Raw genomic sequence first — 23,993 nt, forward strand, 5'->3', positions numbered from 1 at the left:
AGATTTTTAACCTACATGTAGTATATGCACAGGGGATATACGCATGTATATATACACATATATTCTTGCCTATGAATTTCAAACTTATCCCCTATATATTTCAAATTTAACAGATAACGCCAAACTACTTTTCCAAATCAGGCCAATTACACCTCCACAAGCAGTGGAGTTCCTCTTAATCTACGTTCTTATCAACACCTGGTATTGCTAATTTGTACAATCAGTTGAATATACTGTGGCAATTTGTAATGGCTTTAACTTGTATTCCTCCACTTCCTAATGAGGTTGACATCTTTCCATATGTCTACTGGCCATTTAGATAGCCCCTTCTGGGAAGGGCTTCTATGAAAGCCTTTTCATTCCCCATTTTACTACCAAGCTGTCTACTGTATTCAAATTAATTTATACAAAAATATTCATTTCTTTATAAATTACAAACACTTTATGTAGAGAGACACTATACTTTGTATATTCTGAATCTATATTTCTTTTAAAAATCTAAGTCAGTGCTATCCTGTAGCCGGTAGTCACATATGGCTAACGAGAAGTTAAAATGTGCCTAAAGAATTGGTTGGAAATTTTAGTTTAATCTAATTTAATTTAAATAGCCACACATGGCTACTGGCTACCATAATGAACAGTGCAATCAATAATAAATACGAGTCTTTTGTTAACTATATATCTTATAAATATACCTAACCACTCTCTGTCTTTTCAGTATCTTTATGGTATAAGGATTAAAATGCAAATTTAACGTAGTGGAACATATCAAACTTGCTCTTTATTATTATAAATATTTTGCTTTATTAAAAAAAAAGTTTCCCACTCCAAGTTCATGAGATACTCTTCTAACTTCTATGAGGTTTATAGTTCTGCCTTTCACATTTACATCTCAAATCCCCCTGGAATTGACTTTTGAATGTGCTAAGAATTGAGGAACCGATTTCATTTTTTAAAATATATAGATGCCCAATTTCCCTCATATTAGTTATTAAAAAGACTATCTTTTCTCCACCAATTTGCTGAGTTTTGGTACTGAGACTACATGAGCCTCATTTTAAAAACATAAAAACACCACACCAAAACAAAAAAAAACTAGGGACTGTCATCTCTTTTTGTACTCTCTGCAACAGTTTATATAAAAGTTTTCTTCCTTTAAAGGTTGACAAAACTTGCCAATGAAGTCCTCTGAGCCGGGCATTTTTCTTTTAGGAAGATTTCTTTTACTACCAATTAAATGTTTTACAGATTATCCCAATCTTTAGACTGTCTACTTACTTGTGAATCAGTATTGGTGAGTTCTATTTTCTAATAATTTTTCTATCCAACTAAATTTTCTAATTCATCAGCACACAGTTTTCATAATAATTTATCTTTGTATTTTATGTAGCATTTATACTGTTAGCCTCTTTTTCATTCCTTAGAGTGACCACATGTGCCTTTTATCATTCTTTCATGATTAGTATTGCTGAGCATTTGTAAGTGTATAAGACTTTTTTTTTTTCAAAAAAACTTTAGACTTTGTGAATATATGTTCACTATCGTTTTCTTTCATTTATGCTGTTATCTTGATTCCTTCCTACTGTCCACAGTGTTCTAGATTATCTTTTTCCCTGTATCTAACTTCATGAAACAAATGTCTACTAGCTTTCAACCTTTTTTGAAAAATACAAGCTAGGAAGACCATAAATTTTTCTCTAAAGACTGTTTTATCTGCACCTACATGTACTGATTTGTTATTGTTCAATTAAAAATAGTTTCTTAACTTCTAGGATGATTTCCCCTTTAACACGTAAGTTATTTACCCCAAATATCTAAGATTTTCTGGTTATCCTTTTGCTACTAATTTCTAGCTTAATTATTACACTGTGATCAGAAAGGATAAGGTCTTCTGCACTTGATTTCAGTCCTTTGAAATGCAAAGAGATGTGATTTAAGTTCTGGTAAATGATCAATTTCTTAAATGTTTCATATACACTTGACAAAGAGTTTGTACTCTGTGCCTTTTTACTGCAGTGTTCTGCATATGTCTGTTATGCCAAGTTTGTTAATCACATTGGTCAAATCTTCTAGGTCGATACTGATAATCGTTGGCTTGTTTTATCTGTGACAAAGAGAAGTATTTTTTAAATTTCCTATCACAATTATGAATGTTTTTATTTTTCCTTCAGCAACTATTAATTTTTATATCACATATTTTGAGGTCATGTTACTAGGTTTCACATAATCTTAAAGTTTTAGATCTTCTTAGTACACTAAAATTTTAATCATTGAAGTGACCCATTTGTCTATTAATATCTGATAATAATACAGCTATAACAGCATTCTTTTAGTCAATATTGCATGGCATATATTTTCCCAACTTTTTATATTCAGTTTATCAGTATCCTTATGTTTTAGATATGTTGCTTGCAAAGAACATACCATTAGATTTTTTAAGTCCAATCTGATAATTATTTTTGTAATTAGAGCATTTTTAGTTTCTGTAATTAACAGGATTAAATTATCTTGTGTTTTCTATTTGTCCTCCCTGTCATGAGTTTCTTTTCTTTTTCTCTTTCTTGTCCTTCTTTTGGATGATTGAGCACTTTTGTCACTGGTACTTCCCATGTGCTAACTGTAAGTTATACTCAGTGTCTACTGTTTTAATGGCTATAAGAGAAAATAAAACAGATCTATTTATCAGAGCTTGAAGTTAACATCTTTACTTTCTCTCAGGAAACGGCGGAATCTTAAAAGACAGTTTAGGCTCATCAACCTCCATATTTAATTTATATATTTTTGTTATGCACTTTTCTCATTTTTAATTATATCAGTATCATTCATTTTTATTTTTGTTATAAATGGTTAATACTCATTTAGATTCAATACTTGCTCTTCGGCGTGCATCTCAGAACTATTATCTTACGCTCCTGTTCCTTCTGTTTAAAATACAACCTTCAGAATGTCCTTCAGTGCTGGTGACTAAAATTCAAGTGTTTACTTTGCTTGATTTTTTTAAACTTTTACTTCATTCTTGAAAGATGTTTTCACTGTTACGAAATTCTAAGGCACTAGTTATTTTCTTTAAGCACATACACTTTCTACTATCTTCTGGATTCTATTGTTGCTATTGAGAAGTCAGGAGTTAGTCTGCTGGTCATTTCTTTATACTAACCTATCATTTTTAGGACTTCTTTTAAAATATTCTTTATGTAGTTGATTTTCTGCTGTGATATTATGATACCATTTTAAGGCAGAAGTCATTTGGAAATCTAAAGTAAAAATAAATTCATTAGTGTTCCTTAGTATTCATTATACCTCTTAAATCTGTACATTTGACCTTTCCTTCTTCTAAATCTGATTTATAATGTAAATATAAACAGATAAATATAACTATTTTAAGGTCATGTTTTTAGGTATATACATATTCAAAACTGTTACATAACTCTGGTAAACTAAACATTTTATCCTTCCGATGTGATTGATCAGGGGATGTATGCATGCAATCTGTGGCATTGTTTTTTAAAATATATTACTTCTATTTATTTTCTCTTACTACTCCTAGAATTCTGATTATATGCAGAGAAGGTCTTTACCTTCTCACTCTACCCTCCATGTATTTTAACGTCTCTTCTACATTTTCTTTTTTTATAAATTTTTGTTTAATGTTTATTTATTTTTGAGACAGAGAGAGACAGAGCATGAATGGGGGAGGGTCAGAGAGAGAGGGAGACACAGAATCTGAAGCAGGCTCTAGGCTCTGAGCTGTCAGCACAGAGCCTGACGCGGGGCTCAAACTCACGGACTGTGAGATCATGACCTGAGCCGAAGTCGGACGCTTAACCGACTGAGCCACCCAGGCGCCCCTACATTTTCTTTTATCAAAGGGGACAATGGGGAGGGTCTCTCCCTGCTGCCTTCTGGATACTTCTTCTGATTTATCTTCTAGTACACTAATCCTCTCTTCAGCTGTATATAAATCTGCTGCTAAATCAATCATATGAGGTCTTTCTTCCAGTTATTTTATCTCTTGCTCCCAGAAGTTCTACTTGGTGCTTTTTTCCCAAGTAAAAATGGTCTCTGTTTTTTAAAAGTGAGTAGTTGAGCTCCCAATTCAATCACCCAAGTGCTTTTCTTCAAGACAAACATGATTACTTCAGACAGCTTTATACATATGACCCATTTCATCACAGAAAATATTTTAAAAGCACACATATTCAAGAGGAGAGAGTTAAAATCGATAACATTTTAATGCTTCATCAAGGAAAGGGAGTATGACTGGAATAATTTTTATTGGGAGTGCATAGTGGTGACCAGTACAAAAACTACTAGCATAGCTGGTACCACTGTCCTGATTCATACTCAGGCATTAGCACTTTACCCACCATTGCTTTTGCATCCTCATTACAAATACCAACATGGTGAAAAAGGCAAATAGTATCTTTGTATCAGGAGGACAGTCTCCCAGAGAGATTTACAAGAGAGTCTTGGGAAACTGTTGCCCTAGGGCAACGCTTCCATTTTTTTTTAAAAGCATACGTTTATACATGACATATATGTATTTATGTTTGCATATACACATAGACTGTGACTTAGTCTGTACTGAAATCCCAGATCGCCATTTGCCAGCTGTGTGACTTTCGGTGAATTATCGAACCTCTATGAGCCTCCGTTTCCTCAACTATAAAAAAAAGAATAGTAACAGTGCTTATTCATAGGCATTAAATGAGATTAATTTATGTGTCGCGTTTAGCACAAAGCCTTACAAATATTAATAGTTTCAGAAAAATTAACTGTTACCATTAACAATTCCCTTTTAGGTTTTTTAAACCAATTAAACTCTGAAGGTATGTCTTCAGAATAAAATGCTACGATAGCCTCTCAACAATTTTTGACATTAAGAACTAAGGACACTTGGCCCGGTTTACAATCTTAAATAGTTTGCCATTATGCAATTTTCATAACTGATTATACTTTCATTCACGTTTCGACAGCACCATTTTCAATACCGTAACTAGCTAATTTAAGCCTATTACCTGATTTATGAACAGGTTGGGTAGATAGTTCCTGGTTGAGCTATTATAAAACGGTGACACTGTCTAATGTCCATTACACTTCCCAACCCAACTATACTGGCTGACTACAATGTCAATCCAGAAATTTTGTTGATACTGACAAATAACATCCAATATATCCCTGACATGGTTGTGTACTTTCAGAAACACAGGTCTAGACGAAGTCTGAACCATAACAGAGCTATCCAAAGATCTAGATTCAGGATGAAAATTTACGGGTGAGTCAGCCACTGGATTTGATGTTGGGTTCGTGTAGTACTGATCTGTAGACTTGAATGCAGAAGTAATACCTGAGTGTGTCATTCTTTATTCCCCTGAAATACAAGCTGAGGTTTACCCTGTTCAAAACATTTGCAATTTCTGATTTTGAACTTGATATCTCTCTAATTCATGGTCATGGTCATCATCTTCAATCTTTTTTAATTTCTTCTGCCATGGTCCAGCTCTTCTTCACATTTCATAAACGGTTCTGCCATTTTTGAGTAACTTTGGCTGAAAAGCGTTGTGGTCCATCAATTTGCAGAGCTGAGTTTCTGTAAACTGTCACCTAACTACTTGTGACTCCAGGCAAGGCATTAAGTTATATCTCAGTTTTCCTTCATTTTCTCCCATTGAGCTGTCTTATTCTGGTTTAATTTGTAGGTACCAGGCACTGAACCAGGAGCAGAGCTGATCCATGAGAAGGCAGAGGAGGAGAAAGACATGCATGAAAACCCACTGAAAACTGGGTGATGACAGGGGCTCCCATCATGGAGCAGGCTGCTAAGCCATGGGTTAGGCGGGACTCTCCTGGAGCCAGCTCTGCCCTCCTGCGGTAGGCTGGGGGGCAGTCTCCATGACTCCCGGCTCCCTTCCTTCCCACTGACAGGAGATGGGCATGGGCGTATGTGCCGTGAGGCAGGTCCTGGAGGGGTGCAGCTGTCCATAAGCCAGCAGCCAAGGCCCTGCCTGGCTGGGGGTACCCCGCTAGAGGTACCTATCTACTCCCCAGCAGTCCCGGGCAGTAATCTTGAAATCCCTAATGAGTTCTTTCACAAATCTTCTAGAATACATTCTATACTTTTCTAGTTCCTGGAGATATTTTTAGGTTTGCCTTTGACTTCTTTAAACACAATAAGGATAATTATCTATAATAAATGTCTGATGACTCCAAAGTCTGGAGAGTTTGCTGGTCTTTCTCTGCACTATGGTGTTTCTTCTGGTTCATGTTGGTTTTGTTGTGTGCTAGTTATCTCTGATGGTACTGCTGACTACCCTTGAAAATGCACCGGGGAGGTGGGTCCCAGTAGTCTAGGATGTAGGTGTCTTCCTTCAAATTAGTTTTGCATTTGTTTTTGCCAGGTGCCTAGGAGTACCAGGAACCCAGAACCACCTCAAACTAAATTCCCTGCCAGAGGGTTCTTGACCATCCATTTATGCAAATACGGGTCCTAAGTACACTGATGGGTTGAGCTGGTTGTGGTTACAACTTCTCAGAGACAGGTTTTCATTCACTGTCCCCACCTCCAGCCCCCTTCTGCTCAGCCTCAAGGCAGCTCTCCAGAGAATGTGATGCAGGTATTGTATTTATAATTCCGAGATTCCAGCATAATAGGGGAGGGTTTCCCTAGGCTCCCCATTTAGACTGCATCCCAAGTTTTGTTTTCTGCCCTCTCCTGCCAGGCCATCAAAACTGCAGCTCAATTTTGAAGATCAGTAAATTCCATTGGGTAAATGGAGTTCCCAATCCTTTTCCCTGTCTTGGATTTCAGCCTCCTGATCCCTTATTTTCTTATAGCAATTCGATGCTTTTAAGACATCCTTTTTATCCAGTATTATAATTTTTTTTTTTGCCAGAGGGTCAGGCTGATTAGCCAAACTGCCATATTCCTGAAGAAGAAATGGCATTTCTTTATACTTCTGTCATTTAATGCATTCCATCTTGTACATAGCCTCCTAGCTACACACAAATCCATGGGAATTCCAGACCTTACCTCCTATCCTTCAGTATCGAAATTTAAAGTCCACTGCCCACTACAGGGCAATGCTTTACCACCCTTCCATCTACTCCCATGTCTTTATTATACAGCTTTGCTACATTCAATCAATTTCAAGAACAACACTTTGAGTTTCAGGAGCAAGAACGTTGTGGAGAGACAATTACCCACTTGAGGACACAGAGATGCATGGTTATATTTTAGGATATGCGTGGTCTTTTCACATGGTCTGTTGTAGGTGGTGTATGTGTGCTTTTGAATGTGTGTGTGAGTGTGCATGTGCACGTCTACACACGAGACAGAGAGACAGAGAGAGAGACAGAAAGAAAGAGAGAAAATGTGTGCACTTAATATTTATTCCAGTAGAAGCTATCCCAGTTTTGTTGTGCATAGGGCTTTATGAGTATGAATGGGCATGGTGACAAAGAGTTCCTCGTCTGGGTAATCATAACAAACTTCTAAAAATGCCATTGTCAAAATGTATATACAACCCAAAAGCCAGTCCCATAGTGAACAGGATTAATTTGTATCATAATAATTTGTAATTTTAAATAATTCACATTTTCTATGCATAATTTAGACACTATGTGCTTGACTCTTACTAAGAATAATGTTTGCAATCGATCTGTTTCTGTGAAGGGACCATGTTACTTGGCCATTAGTTACCTATGCAAATTACTTAATATCTTCGGTTCAGATGCTTCATTTGTAAATCAAAGGACGTGGGCATGAAGTTGTATAAGACTCCTTCCAGCCTCACATTTCTTTCAAAGATTTATTTGTAACATAGAAAGCCATTTAGAAATAAGAAGCTTTTTGCATAAACCAGTACATGCAAAGATACAAAAGAATTTCACAGATAAGATTTTGAGCAAAAGCCACCAGACACTAGAGTACCTACTGCTGGATTTCCTTCATATCAAGTTCAAGAACAAGCACAACTTATCTAATGTTGACAGAAGCCTGAGTAGACTTAGAAAGGGCATGAGGTAACTCTCTGGCTTGTTGAAAATGGTTTATATCTTTATGGGGTGGGTGCACAGATGTATACATACGTAAAAATTCACCCAACTACACACTGATATATGTTCACTTTACTCTATGTTATGCCTCGATTTTTTAAGTGTACAAAGAATTCAAGAAATTAAAAAGGATAGACTTTATTATCTCACTATCTCCGTGTTTCCTAAAATTCAGGATAAAGTACCTCACCTCTTCCTTTACAAAAGTAAATGGCATTTGACTTATTACTGCCCATGAATGCCTTACACATAAATGTGCACAATGTATTTTAAAACCTTAAAATTTCATTTCTTTATTTAAAAAAAAAATTCTTAGGGTACCTGAGTGGCTCAGTTGGTTAAACATCTGACTTTGCGCTGTTAGCACAGAGCCCACTTTGGATCCTCTGTCTCCCACGCGCATGCTCTCTCTCTCTCAAAAATAAACATTAAATTTTTTTTTCTTAAATCTTAATTCAACTTTCGCCAGGCCACAATGGCATCCTTATCCATTCTACCCCACGCTCCAGTTATTCTGAATTCATGACACTGTATATTGTATTTTCCCTAAACTTCACAGGAAATCTATACCATTTAAATTATTCTGGAAGCTAAGTAGTTCTGTATCAATTTCCCTCAGCCAAGAGAAACATAAGAAAACCACACATAAATATTCCAAAAAATTCCAAATTTGAAAAAAAAAAAGTTATGATGCTCAGTGGTAATAGGAAATATTGCCAACAATTGTTAAATCTGTGTACTACCTTGAGACAGTCCACCCCATTAATAATTGCCACCACTATCAAGCATTCATTGTTCATCATGATAAGAGCATTTAACTGGCACTATGTCATGAGATAACTGTAACAATTCATAAGATAGATACTAGTATTATCCCCATTTTACGGATGAGGAAACTAAAGATTAGAAGGGTTAAAAAATATTAACCCAATTTTCTATGGCTGGTAACCGGCAATGGTGGATTTAAACTCAAGAAGCTGGATTCCACCACAAAAATCCTTTTTAAAAAAGTTTTTTTAAATGTTTATTTATTTTTGAGAGAAGACACAGAGGGTAAGCAGGGAAGGGACAGAGGGAGAGAGGGAAACACAAAATCTGAAGCAGGCTCCAGGCTCTGAGTTGTCACCACAGAGTCCGATATGGGGCTCAAACTCAAGAGCCATGTCAGACGCTTAACCCACTGAGCCACCCAAGCACCCCCAATCCCCAAAATTCCTAACAATCACACTCTAAAGTCCCTCCCTGTGATGAATTGAATGTCTCCCTTCACCTTGCACCTAGTTCCGCTTCTTGGGGACACACAGAACAACTTTAATCCCCTTCCACATGACAACATTTCACACACTTGAATGAAACTCATGCCTCGCCCTATCTCTCCTACAAGTTAAAAAACCACCTCTTACTTCTACAGTTTTTTATATGACTTGTTTCCAGTCATGTCACCTTGCTTAAGACTTCTCACAAAACGTACCCCAGTGTATTCACTGATTGCCTAGAATTGAGGAAAGTACATTCAAAGTGGTCTGATAAGAGCACAACACAAAGCACACTGCAGGACTGCTCCAAAAGAAGGACCACTTCAATGGAATCTAGAAATGCGTGCTAAGTAGTGGTAAGTGGTCAGGAGAAGGAACCTTGGGATTATGTGTACACACAGCCCATAGCATCATCGGGCACTGGCTCATACTCTAATGAAGGCAGAGTCCGGGATATCAGCGTAAAGATACGACTTCCATCTTTCCTTCTATCTTCCTTAAGCTAGGTCAAAGCCATTGATCCTAGAGCAGCACAGAGGGCAAATTCTAAAGCTCCAGATTCCGTGGTCCAGGCAAGCCATGTTACACAGATCTTCATTAGAGTTGACCTACTATTTTTTATATGTGTAGAAGTCCAGATGAAAACCCAAGACTGGCTGTGAAACAACCCAAGTAGATAAGATGCACACTACCCACTCATGAGAACTCATCTTTGGTAAGGACTACCCGGATTCAACACAGGGAGCCCAAAAGCCCAATGTTCATATTGCAAGGGTTAGTAATAACACTACCCTCAGGTTAGGGCCACTGGATATGTGCTGTGTATCCTCATGACACAAAGCCCAAATGCAGGAGGAGGGCCGGAAATATTGACTCTTGTTCTTAAATCCACCAAAACTATCCGATCAGGCTTATCAGAGCCTCAGAGAAAAGAATGAACTAGATGTATCATAACTGACAGGGGCACAGCATGGTCTGGCCCCCAGCACTGATGTACTGTGAAAATATGCCGTATCCCATGGCCTGATGGCTGAGGTCTTCCCGGTCATTAAAACGGGGTAGAGACTAGCGAGAGCAGGAAGAAAGAGAAAAAGCAGAGGGTCTTAAGGTACGGAGGAACACCTGGGAGTAATAAAGATAAATGTGACAAGGAAGTAAACACAAGAGAGAAAAGAATGTTGCAAATAAGACACAAACTAACGGTAGCTATTCTGATTTATACAAATATCAGAAAAGAGAACAGGAACCTGAATTAGAAAAAACCAACCATCTTTGTAAAAAGCTCTGGTTTTAAAGACAGGTTGATTGATCGTCAGAGATTACCGAACAACAAAGAAATGCCACCTCCTATATTTTAGGAAACAATCACCAATTAAGCCAACTAAAATATTTACCGAGGAAAACCAAGAGCAGAAGCCATTCATATTAAAATTCAGGAATGGGTTTTAATACGTTCAAAACTTCAAATTGAGACTTTTCTTATGAAACTTAAACTCAGCCAAACTGCTTCCAAACCTACTTACTCCTTCACTGACAAACAGAATGATGCTCCTGGGGCTCAGATCTTATTATTAATAAATACTTATTAAGTATCCCTGGTGTGCTGAATGTAGCACATAATAGATGGATAAATACATTGTGTGCCCTCCCTGGAAGAGCTTAGAAGTCTTAGAAAGCTGATAGGCCACACAAATAAACACCCCCAAATTTCTTCCAGAGAGTATTTTCAAGAGTCAATGCCATTATCATGCTTTGTTGTGAGGTGCAAAGAAGAAAACGGAGTTGGACTTGATTTGATGAAATGGGAGGAACACATGGATACTATTATTCTAGCAACACACACCCTTCTCTCTCCCTTCTCCCCCACCCCGGCAAGTTGCAGCCCCCCACTCCCGTCCATAGCTAGTCCCTTTACCCAGGTCTCCCTCCATCTCCTCTCCCTGCCACCAGTCTGTCTCAGACCTTCATCGTTTCCAACCAGGACCACCACGAAGGCCTTTCCACGAGCTCCGCCACCAGGTCTCACCACTCTGAGCAAATCCAGTGCCTCGTTTCCCGAGGAAAAGAATTTTTTTTTAATAAAATGTAAATTTCACAGTGTCGCTCCTCTGTTTAAAGATTCTTCAGTAGATACCCACAGCTCTCAGGATATAGATCAAATTAATCCCTTACCGTGACATAAAATGATCTTCGCGGTTTGCATTTCCATAAATTTTCATTCTCCTCTCATGGCATGACCCCTCAGGAACCCATCTACTCCAGACCCCCTGCTTTTTATTTGAAGATCTCCAACTCTGTCGTGCTTTCTCGAATCTTCCTGCCTTAGCTCCTGCTGAAGGGGGCCCGGGGCCAGCCTGCCCTCCCCTCCTCTTTAGCCAGCCCAAGTACCACCTTTGCTTAGAAGGCATTTTCAACCCTTCCTGCATCTCCCTGGGCGGGCCCTCCCCCTCCAGGCCCCTACCCATCCTTGTATGAGATCCTACAGTGCCTCTAACTGGGACACTGTGCTGAGTCTTGTCTGTCTCTTCAAGTAGACCAGGAGCTCCTCTAGAAAACAACTGTAGCCCATCCCTTTTTATACCTCTAGCATTTGGTACAGAATTTGTAAGAAAAAAGTGAGAGGTAATGAGTCTAAAACAATAAAATGATGTTTTCAAGTAAAGGAATGAATGAAGGATCACACGGTTGGTTCAGCCTGGAGGGAAAGGACTGGACTCCAAGCCTCAACACCGAAGTCTCGCAGGAGTTGGAGGTGGGAGTGGGGGAGGGGAGAACCCCCAGAAGTGAGCTGAAAGGGGGCCTCGGCCAACCGGGAGAGGAAATTAGTCTCAGCAGCCTGCTGTGCCCTCACAGCCTGGGAACCAGGAACCAACTCACAACCTTTGTATAGTTCGTATCAATATCTATTATTTTTACACAATTCTTCTTGGCTACCTGCTCACCTCAGGCAGTAAGTCAAAATCCTATCTTCTGACCTTCTGGAGGGTCCCCTCTCTTCCCTGGCTCGGAGGGAAGATGATCTCTTCTCCCTCTGTCAGGACTCCTAATCTAGGCCCTCCTCCACTCCAGCGCACTCACAGGCACCCCCACAATAACAGGGTGCTGGCAAAGACTTCGCACAGGACGCCGGGGTCATGGGGGGGGGTCAGTCACGTGGTCTCTCCCTCCCAGGAGGTGGGGGAGCTATGGACGCACCGAGGAAGGTATTTGAGTACCCATTCACATCGGGCTCTTTCCTTCTCCTCCTCCTCGGTTTTTTTCCACCTCCTCACGGAGAAAGCGTTCAGCTGGAGAAGGGCAGGCTTGACTGCCCAAGCCGTCAGGACGGTGAGGCTCAGCCCCACCGTGCGGGGCCGCAGGCAGAGATGAGAACGGTGCCCGGTGCCCCACACACAGGGCCAGGGTGTGCGCGCCCAGGGTGGCAGGAATTAACCAAGCCCCACGTAAGCCGCCGCCCACCCCTCCCTCCAGCGTCGGCACCTGACACGGGGAGGGTGCTGGCCGTGGCCGCCCCTTGGTGCTCCCCTGCCACGCAGGAAGCATGGGGGGAGGGGGGTCATCAACAGCCGACGCCGTGGCGCTTCCATCCGAGGCTGACATTCACTCTGGATGCAATTTAGCAACCTGCATGCAGTGAATAATAACCCACTGGGGTCTCTTGCCCTCACAGAGAAACGGGAGGAAGAGAAGAGCAAAAGAGAAGGGAGACAACCAGGTTAAAGAAGAAGAAAGGAGGAAATGAGCGATACATAAAGCGAGAAGGGAGAGTGAATTACTTTTCATATGTTTAGTGATTAAAGGAAATGAAGTGTGAACAACACGGTGAGGAATTAATACTCCTATTGAAGCTATGTATTTAATATGATTAGCAGGAAGCCACCTTTAAGGTGTCGGAGAGCATTAACAGGATCGCCTGAGCCTCCTGCTCAGTGCTGTGTGCTTGAGGGCGCAGGGTCAGGACGTGAGTGACCCTGGACAGTATATGGAGTCTCTCCAAACCTCAGTTGCTTTAACCATAAAATAGGGATAATAACAGTATCTACCTCATAGGCTAGTTTTACGGATTATGTGTGTTCCTCATGCAAAATACTTAGAACGGTATCAGGCACACTGAACAGTAACTGCTACCTAATTATTATTATATTTTCATCATTGATTCTAGATTCCGAAGATCCTCATCCCATTCATTAAGTTCCCATGGAAGAAAAATCCACCTTAGCATCAACCCTTGACAAAAGACCCTAAGCAGGTGGTTGAGCACTAACCAGGCTCCAAGGGACTGCTGGATGGAGCAAACAGGTGGATTTCTTCAAAATTAATGTCTCCCCTTTTAGCTAATGGTCCTTTTGCGCATCTGCTCCCTACACCCTCTCCCCACACCTAAAGACAGAGAAGCACTGAACTTAAGAGTTAGAAGCACTAGGCTCCTACTACCGTGTGGCCTTTTACATGTGACTTAATCCTCTGAGCCTCAGTCTTCTCATCTGTAAAAAGCAGGCAAGTAGCCACTATCTTTGGGGCCGAAGTAAGGTAACAAAGGTGAAAGGGACTAACAACATAAGTCCCGCCATGCGTTAGTCACACAGTAACTTAGATTCCGGTTTGAGTCTCAACCAGCCCACCTCCTCGCTCTCCACTAGCTGTATTTCAAACCCGGTAGTTGCACCCAAAGGCATCACCCAAGCCCTGGCCACCAAACAAACATTATTCACTGACCTCCTCTGGCAAACAAACATTATTCACTGACCTCCTCTCTATTTTAAGCTGCACCTCCCGGGACCGCTCCTGGCCATTCTGGAGAAGTCAAGCATCTTGCAGATGTAACATTACAGGCTTCCAGGTCCTTGGAGCAGCACTGCCCAATAGCACTTTCTGCAATGATGACAATTTATAACTGCAGTGTCCAACACAGCAGCCACATGTGGCCAGTGAGCACTTGAGATGCAGCTCAGCAACTGAGAAACTGAATTGTTATTTCATTTCATTTTAATTCATTTAAATGTCACTGGCCACGCGTGACCAGTGGCTACTATGTTCTGTACGGGACAACACTCACTCAGCCTTAGAGCCACTGCCACTTATGGCCCAAGTGCTAACTCTAGCCACTCGTCCGAGGAGCAAGACATCCGAACCTTCCAACCACCTGGCTGGTATCTCTATTTGGCCGCTGCTACCTCCATCAAGGGCAGTTTGGTAGAGCAGGAAAATGAGGTCGCTCAAAGGCTATTTCCAATGCCCTTCAATCACAAGACAACTAGAAGACTTGTTTTTAAAATGCAGGTAAAATCAACATTTCCCCTGGTTCATTGTATTTGGGGGAATGTACGTAAATTGCAACTGTCTTTTTAATGGTCCCTAAGGGTTTGCCCTGCAGTGGGATTACCTTGTGAGGTATCTCACCAAAGGGCAGAGCTTTTAGACCAGCAACAAAAAGCCTGTGCACTGACTTACAATGAGGGGCAAAACTCCGGGGACCTTTTTGAAAATGAGATCCCTGGCATTTCAATTTCACTGAGTCAAAATTCCACAAGAATTACTTCACAATATTTTTTACATTAATCTTGCCAAGATCAGATTCCAAGAAGCAATAAAGAATATTAAGTTAGCTTTTACTTTAAATCGGAAAGTTTGTTAGGTTTGAAATCATACACAAATTATCATCTTTGCCAAACTGAGATTGGCCCTAAGGGATTGAGAGAGAGAAGACTCATCCTCTTGTGTGGAATGCGTGAGCCTCACGCACTTTCATGACCTTCGTGACAAGGTGCTAAAAGCGTTGTACGGATTGTTCTCAGCCACTTGCCCTAGACAAAACAAAACAAAACAAAACAAAACAAAACAAAACAAAACATCCCTGGCCCAAGTAAGAGTGGGGATGGGAGGGAAAGCCCATCTGCTCACTTGATAAATATGTATCTAGTCTTTACTACGTGCCAGGAAGACACCAATGACCATGGGGCTCCAAGCTCAGTTACAACAAATCTATAAACGAGTAACGCTTGGACCAGGTACGCTGTCCACACAGGCTGTTTGGGAACACAGAGAATAGAGCAGCACATGCCACAGGAAGGTCAAGGAAGCCTTTGAGCTGGGACAGAAGAATGGAGAGAAATATGCCAGGGAAGAATGGGCAGAAACAGGGCAGCAACATTTCAGGAAGAGGAAGTGGGAGGAGATCAAAAACACAGAGGATGAAATGAACCTTCTAAACTGGGGACAAGCCCCAAAACTGGCCCCATTTCATTTTGGAGGCTGTCAGTCTTCTTAGTCTTTCCTAGTCCCCCTGGCCCTCTTCCAAATTCATGCAGCCAGTCCAAGAACAGTATGTTCCTTAGGGTCACACCCCATTTATAAAAAGGCTCCAAATTGGGTCCTGCACACAAAATCCCATGATCCTACTAATTGTAGGGGCTAAGGGCAGGCCACTCCAAAACGTGCCACTTTGGCATGCAGATTATTTCAAGCTAAAATCAATCAAGGTCCAAAAGACTCGGGAAGAATTCTGCCTAACTGCCTAAAAAGAATTTAGATAAGAGAACCTGCTCCAGGAAGAGAGCTATCATCATAGATAACTACAACATAATATGAACTAGGGGTGATAGGAAGGAATTTGACAGAGTTACCCTGTTAAAATTCCTCTGAATGTCCCATAGTTTTTGAAGACCAGCAAACATTTATTTACTAGACATTTACCTTTTTTCATCTTCCTGTGAATTGCTCTCCTTCCTTTCAAAGTCCCAGACCCTTACCCCCCTTTCCTTACTTCAGGATGATGAATATATCCCATTTTTCCTGACTGCCTTTGAAATCTCATGTCTGTGCAGATTCCCTATATGTACGATATTAAATTTGATTTTCTCTTGTTAATCTCATTGTCTCCTGTCAATGTAATTCTTAGACCAGCTAGAAGAATCTTGAAGGTAGAGAAGAATTTCTCCTCCCCGACACAATCAAAGCTGTGGCTGCTTTTTACAAAGCCCCAGCAATCTGCCATCTATGTGAACGGTGTTTGCTATTTCTTGGAAGAGACACCCTAAAACAACTGCTGCAGGTAGCCAGCTCACCATAGGATGATGATCCAATGATTTTAAGAGAGCTGGTGGCCATTAGAGTGAACTGATTACGTTGGGAAGTGTTGCAGTACTTTAAAAAGAGAGGAGACGCTACATGACAGTGAATTTAACGAGAGGAATGTCAGGACGCTAAAAGCAGCTGTAAAGTACAGTATGACAGAGTGATGCAGGTGAAGAGGAAGGAGACAGCAATGACCAAGGTAAATGTGGGCTAGCTGGAAATGTTTCTGACATGCCATTAAATTCTTAAAATTGATCTTTCTGTTTTAAGTTCATTTATTTGAGAAAGACGGAGACAGAGAGAGAGTGTGTGCGCAAGAGGGGGAGGGACAAAAAGAGAGGGAGAGAGAAAAACCCAAGCAGACTCCATGCTGTCAGCGCAAAGCCCGACTTGGAGATAGATCTCACGAACTGTGAGAACCAACTGAGCCACCTAGGCGCCCCTTAAAATTGATCTTCTAGGCCGCTTTTAAGAGACCAAGTTTTAAGAAGGTAAATCTACCCCCATTCAGGAGGAAGCTAGATATTCACCGGAAACTATGTAATATTGCAGATGAATATACATTCAAAACTAGCCTATAATGGTTGGATGAAAAACATATGTTCCATTATGTGAGAATATCTCGTTTTAAGGGACAATTGCAGAATATACAAAAATGTTTCTTTCTTCTTTCTTACTATTCTATACGCTAGAAAAATATCAGATTTTTTGCAGGGTTTTTTGGATCCTCTTATAAATTAGGTCACCTCACCAGGCTTTTTGGACATGCTGGGTGGATTTTCCCAAATAAAGACATCACAGTGGTCAGCTGGCAATATGAGTGATAGAATTCAGGTCCCCAGAAACTGGAACCAAGTAGGGCAACACTGTGAAAAACAGCAATGGACTAGCCATCAGACATCCATTAGGCTTAGCTTTGGAGACCAGGTCCCCCCGTCGATCCTTGCGTGCATTTAAAAAGACAGGTCTCTTAACTCTCCGGACCTCACTTTTCTAATCCGTAAAAGGGGACCAGTGATTCATTTCATAAGATTACTGGGAAGATTAAATACAATGATACAAGTTAAAGCACTTGAAAAATATAAGTCAGTAAATCTTAGTTTAATTGAGTCTGGTAATGCCATTCATTTACCCATTAACAGGAGAATGAGGGTGTGCAATCTGAACATGTTGAGTAAGATGCCCACATAGCTATTAAAACTCCTGGCTTCTGACCCCTCACCTAATTATCAGTCACAAACAGCACTGACCAACCCAGTTGCCTTTCATTTACTGTTCATTTCACATTCTGCAATGAGACACTGATTATGGGAAAAGAAAGTATATTAAAAGGCATGGTTACTTGCTCTCTCCCCTATAAGCCTGTGGATAATTGATTCGTAGACTACCCATTATGAAGTTGGGGTCTCCTTTTTCACACAGGATTTGAAGCTCCAAAATGAAGACTTGATCAAAATAAAGCTGGAAAAGGATTCCTTAGTCCCTCCCAACTGTAATGTCTTTTGGAACAAGTGACTTGAAAGTCAGCTTTCTCCTTCTCCAGGATCCTTCTCACTTCTTCTACCCATTCAAACTACTGGCAGTCCAACCAACTTATTTTTATTTTGCTTATTTAATACCTCACTTTTTCTCAAAGAGACTTCTAATTCCAGCTCGGAACAGAAATTCACCTGTTTCCGAATCTCCACTCTGGGGAATTCCTACAATAATCCAAGCTCATTGTCTATCACATGCAGAACCCAAAAGCTCTACATTTACCTGCTTGATTTCAATGTTATTTAACATGCATATAGCCAAAACTTCCCCAAATAGGCTGTAGACCTGGCCATCCTTATCTCCAATCTTATGAGTCAGTGTGTCTAAGTTTGGTATTTGATGACCCTCTGAATATAGCTTATAAGTTAGAGTTCTAGGAGTCCAAATATACAAGCCATATGGAAAGCAAACAAAACCAAGTTTAAGATTATAAACTCCTATTCTTCATAGATTTTATTCCAACTATTCCAACAAAACACTTACTCATATATATCAAAGCATTTGTTTCTCTCACAACTTTCTAAAATTCAAACTCCTTCCTAAACTAACATTCCCTAACACACATTTATGGAATGGTCCCAATATTTTGGAAATACTATCCTTGTCTGACATGAAAGATGCCAAATAGAGGCCATATGGCATCTGTTTTCTTACAGGCTTAATGTCAACTATAAAAATAATAAAAACAACAACAACAAAACGTGATACGGTCTTTTAAGATGGTCTATCACCTTAAAATAATTAATTTGCGTAAAAAAAAAAGGGTGATACTCATTTGCAAAAAGGCAGGGAAGCATCAAAATGAGCCAAAGAAATTTCTGACCAAGATCTTGCTTGAAAATTGGGAGGTGAAAAAGAAAAAGTCTTCTGAAAAGAAACTGAAAGCCCCTCGCCCCATTCTGAAGGCCAATGGGAGCTCAGGGACTAAGAGAAAATAGACTTTCTTCTTTGGGTTCATATCAGAGGCATCTTGAAAATGAGATCAGTGATGTTGCAGATGAACTGGCCGGAGCATTTAACTCCCTTCACCACAGGAGAAAGATCACATTCCCACAGAGGAATACACTACAAATCCTTTCAATCAATTCAGCTTTTCACCCTGTGTCTCCCCTAAAGAGCTTATCTCTGGAGAGGCCTAGGATGATAAAAAGCCCCCAAAGGAATTGAAACACAATCCTGAGACTAACAGCCCTTCTCCTCCCTTAAAGAAGGGAGTGGGGGAACCAAGACAGTAAAGAGTAGGAAAGTGACGGTAAAAAGGAGGAGAGTCAATAAAACAATTTCCCCAACTCTGTTATGCTTGTCATTCAAATATCATTTCCTTGGTACTTCAGCTTCTCAAGGAAAAGTTTTAAAGGGATAGGGCTGCAGCAGGGAAAACAAGGAAGGAGATGATATTGCCTTATCCTGGGCCAGAATGTCATGTTTTAATTGCACAAGATATTGTTTGTTGGTCTCCAGCACCATTCTAATCTCTAAGCTCTCTCCTGCATGCCAGGTCTCTAAAGCCTAGAAACTACCTTTCCTAAATGCCCTTGCTGCCAGGTTTCTGATTAGATTCCACCAGCAAGGGGCACTAGAGTAAGAGGAGGACAGCAGAATAGAAAGAGAAGCCACTGCACTCCAGGTACAAGTGGAGAAGCCACTGCACTCCAGGTACAAATGGAGGCAAGTACCTGGGCATTGGCACATGCCAGTAACATCAGGCATTTCTTGAGAATCACTGCCCGCCCCCACTCCCCCTTGCTCACTGCAATTCCCACACTTAAATTTCTTTTGAATGGGGTTTCCCTGGCCTCCACTCCCCCAACTTTATGAAGGTTGAAGTTAGGCTGGCCTCACCCTTTGAATTCCCAGCGTTAAACCACTTCCTGCTCAAAATATTCATGGTGGCTTCTGTGGATACTGACTGATACATTGGTCTATCCAATGCTTCACAAACTGGAGTACCTGTACCAACCCCAAGGTCACCAGGGGTATATACAAGCATATGGTATATGCTTGAGAAATAGGGTACACGTGCTTGAGGCTTACTTCCATAGTATCTACTTTTAGGAATTTATTTGTATATTAAAAAGAATCACTGAAATACTATGAAGGAAAGGCATTTTAAAATAAAATTTTAGATATATACAAAGCTTAAGAGAAAAGAACTCTTATAGAAGGGCACTCTGTACTCTCAGAACCTGAAGAACATGTTTCCACCCTTTGCAATGATGAGTACCTTGGTGGAAAACTTAGAAACACAATGCACATCTATCTATCCTACCTGCCTACCTACCCACCTATCTGAGCATCTCCTGTGTTCTATTCCAGAAAACATTCTAGATGATATAGCAGCATCAGGCAGATTGAGTCTATACACTTTCCATGAACTGCATAATCAGGACATGCAGTGTTCAATTAATTGAGTTTCTACATAGGTCTTACCTTACCTACTCGAATGCAAGATCCCTCATGGCAGGCAAGGCACCATGTTTTAAGCTATGTGTTCTGTATTATGTGCCTCCAACAGTGCCTGGCCCATAGTCAGCAGTCAACACACATCTCCTTTGCTGCATTGAGGAATCAGTGAATAGACGAGTTGGTGGCTGAATACTTAACCAGCACAAGTGGCAATACACCATAGAGGTTAAAGCACGTAAAATACGCTATGAAACGCGTAGCCTTAAACAAGTTATTTTGCCTTTAAGTCTAGATTAAATGAGGATAAGGATTGCACCTATTTTACAGGGCTGTGAGGGCTGGGGTGAAAAGTTCAAGAGAGGTGATACGGGCAAGATGTCAGGTGTCTAAGTACCTAGCATGCTCCCCCATAAACATCAGCAATTATCGTTACCTATTTTCCCCGGATTCGAAGAGCCTAAAATCGGCTTAGATTATACCACTATATGGAGTCGGGTTCAACCTTTCCTCAATGGTTCAGAGAGCACCGAAGTGCTTCTGCGGGTCATTTGAAATAGAAATTGTGTCTCCAGTTCATTAGCCGGAATGGCAGGGAGTAGCGTGCCCTGGCTGTCCCCACTCAGGCCCTCACTCACACGACCAAAGCTGGCTAGGAAAAGCCGATGCTCTGGCCATGCAGCAGCCTTCCAAACCGAACTGTTACTTGGGGTAGGATGACAAAGTTAGCAGGGAGGCAAGAGCACAGTCAATGAAATAACACGTTTTGACTCTAAAAACGAAACTGATCCAGTTTACTCCTTACATGAAATTCAAACTGGCAGGAGTGTGAAGCGGATCACAGAGGCTAAAACCTGACTAAAGGCAAATGAACAATTATCAGTGATAATGTACATGGGCAGAGGAATGCCCGGTGGGGAGCCCGTGGCACCCGTGGTAAGTCCGGTTTTATTTAACATCTTAGTTGATGATCTGGAAGAGAGATAAACAGAAGACTAAAGAGAGATGCTGAAGTGGACATCTGCTGGCTTTCCTGCCAGGCACCCGCCCTCCTGTCAGTGGTAACAACACCCAAATTGTGTTTTGAGAAACCCCCTCCCCCAGTGAGTAAAATCTCCATGGGACTGTCAAACAAGATGGTCCATGCTGGGCCAAAAAGATGCCCCCTCCCTGGACTTTAAATCGTAAGCAGGGTATCACAGAAACTTAGAAACCATAGAACCGCCTAGAACCATACCTCACCCCACCCCTTAAATTAGTCAATATCATTTTCTGTGGCCCGCAACCAAAAAGCCCAATGACTAGAGATGCAGCTTGTACTAAATGCACGTGGAGTCCGCATTTTGTTTATGTGACCCTTCAGCAATTCTCAAGATACTTTGCAGGCACGGGTGTAAGCAATGCCACTGTAGACAAAGCAAGTGATTTAAAAATTATAGTGTTTTGATTCAACTCGAAAAAAACTCACCATGACATTTTTTCTGGGAAAAAGAAAGGATTCTGATATTCACATAACAGAACAAATCACCTAACCTTAGAACTAAGGTGAAAGCACAGAATCAGACAGGAGATTGCAACGAGATGAGGCACTTTTAAATGCCATTAAAGTTCTATATTGCATAAAGTACAAAACATCAGACATTAGCAAAGTACAACCATCGTAAGTGACCTCTATGGTACATTGTCTGAATTATTAGGTACATGCTTTCTTTAAAGAGAGAGAGTAGGGAGAGACTAAACCCAATGGAGTTTAGAGAAACGTAATAAAAAATGAATCAGGCTATCCAGGGTAAAGGGATGAATGCTAACGATATACTAGATTTGTTTTCCAAGAGCCCTGCTCTCCTGGATGGAAAGCATGTAAGGAGGCCACCACCTTTGCTTGAGGCTAAGAGATGCTCAACGATTAAGTGCTTCAGCCCAACTGGATGTTCTCTGTCACCCAACTAACCCCATACTGCCTCCATGACAATTCACCTACACTGCCTTTGGGCCAGGGGAACAAGTTTCCTGTCAACAACTAAAAAGCCCACTCACTTGCAAGGAGAATTTGGAAAGAAAAGAGGAATTCTCTTCTCATTATTAGACAGAATCAAGACCCATTTCCTAGTCTACAAGGAACAGGGATTCCTATCCCTGTTGTTCTTTCCTCTCAGAATCTCTGAGCAATACCTGTGATGGAACTAGCCAGTGCAACATCCTGCCTGGTGATTTAGAAAGACCTAAAGTATACATTGCATACAGCATATAAAAGGGGTACGTGGCCACAGGTATATTAGATAGGTATAAGATAACTAGAATTGCATCAGAAGGGTCCCAAAAGAAACAGATGGCCATCCTAAATGGGGAGACTGAGGCAAATTTAACAGAGACTATTTACAAAGGTGTGGGCAGAGTCCAGGGAAAACAACAAGGTTGTTGGCTAAAACACCTGGGTATGGATGCCTAAAGAGGCAAGGTAAGGGAGCTAGTAATGGAACCCTGCCCTAGGGTGACCGTGAAGGCATTTGTGGCCTTTGGGAGAAAAAGGCAGCCATTAGCAATCCACAGCACGGTAGAGATGAAAGCTACAGTAGGGATGAAACTGGGGGGGGGGGGGCATCCAGCCTCACCCTTCCAATGCTCTCTCTTCCCATGCATCCCATTGGGTAATCCTAATGGGGTCACTGGGGGCCCAGCGATCAGGTAAACAAGGTTCAGCCTCACAGCAGTTAAAGCAGGGGGAAAGGACAGAAAGTGGATCTGGAGTGTGTATCTGTATTGACATCTGCGTCTATATATCTCTCATGTCATAATGATTTGCCCATATTCCTCCCAAGTACTTGATGTCCATATGTTAACTCTTCTCTTTCTGTACAAGATCTTCTTACCCTCTCTAAGTGCTAATCTACATTCCCCTTAATTTCCTTAGTTAAAAATTAGGAGTTAGGGTGCAAAGGTGGCGTTTTCTTATTCTCCCCTATGTCTGTCTTGCACAGACATAGGCAAAACCTTCTTTAAGACTATAATCATAAAGGAAAAATTAAAATGATAAAAATGCGCTAACTTCCCTTTAAGAGCTCAGAGGAAAAAGGACATCTTTGCTTTAACAACACATAAAGGGCAGAATCCATGTATCCTATATTGTAAGTCTACAGCAAAACTGCCCTAGACTAAGAGGGACAAGAAGCGGCTGAAACAGCAGCCTTGCCTTTGTCTCCCATCGCCTACTTTGTCTGCAGGCTCCCCCTGGAGAACAGCTCGCAGCACCTCCCAGTTCCTGACCGGAGACTAAGTTAAAGGTCTCCTGTGTGACTTGACCTACCCAGGACCCCAGTTTCTGCAAAATCCTCTTGCACAGCATGTGACAGAGCAGGAATAACAGGAAGAAATTAAGGGGTGATTCAAGAGTACCGTGTTAGAAAAAGCTCGAACAAAATGAGATCTGTTATGTCATGAAAGGTCTGCAAAAGAAAGTGGGACATCTGTCATTTTTGAGATGTTTGCTGACAGAATCTTCAAAGCACGGCTTCCTTTTCTGATTTCCACCATTTTGAAAAGGAACATGTGCACAGCTCTCAGCAGGTCAGAGCAGTATGTCATCTACTTTTTCTCCATCCTGACAGTGGCACCAGCAGGCATTTTAGAAGAGAACTCAATTGCCTGTCCTCTGAGACAACCCCACACTTT

General features: G+C 41.0%; 1 protein-coding gene and 1 pseudogene across 2 annotated transcripts in view; both read right to left on the minus strand.

Moving 5' to 3' along the window:
- The window catches only part of GRIN2B (glutamate ionotropic receptor NMDA type subunit 2B), a 422,286-nt gene that overhangs the window by 338,816 nt on the left and 59,477 nt on the right, over positions 1 to 23,993 (minus strand). The window lies entirely within an intron of this gene.
- LOC123386540 lies at positions 3,863 to 9,161 on the minus strand (annotated as a pseudogene).

Source organism: Felis catus, chromosome B4 (assembly GCF_018350175.1).
Source record: "Felis catus isolate Fca126 chromosome B4, F.catus_Fca126_mat1.0, whole genome shotgun sequence".
Classification (NCBI taxonomy): Eukaryota; Metazoa; Chordata; class Mammalia; order Carnivora; family Felidae; genus Felis; species Felis catus.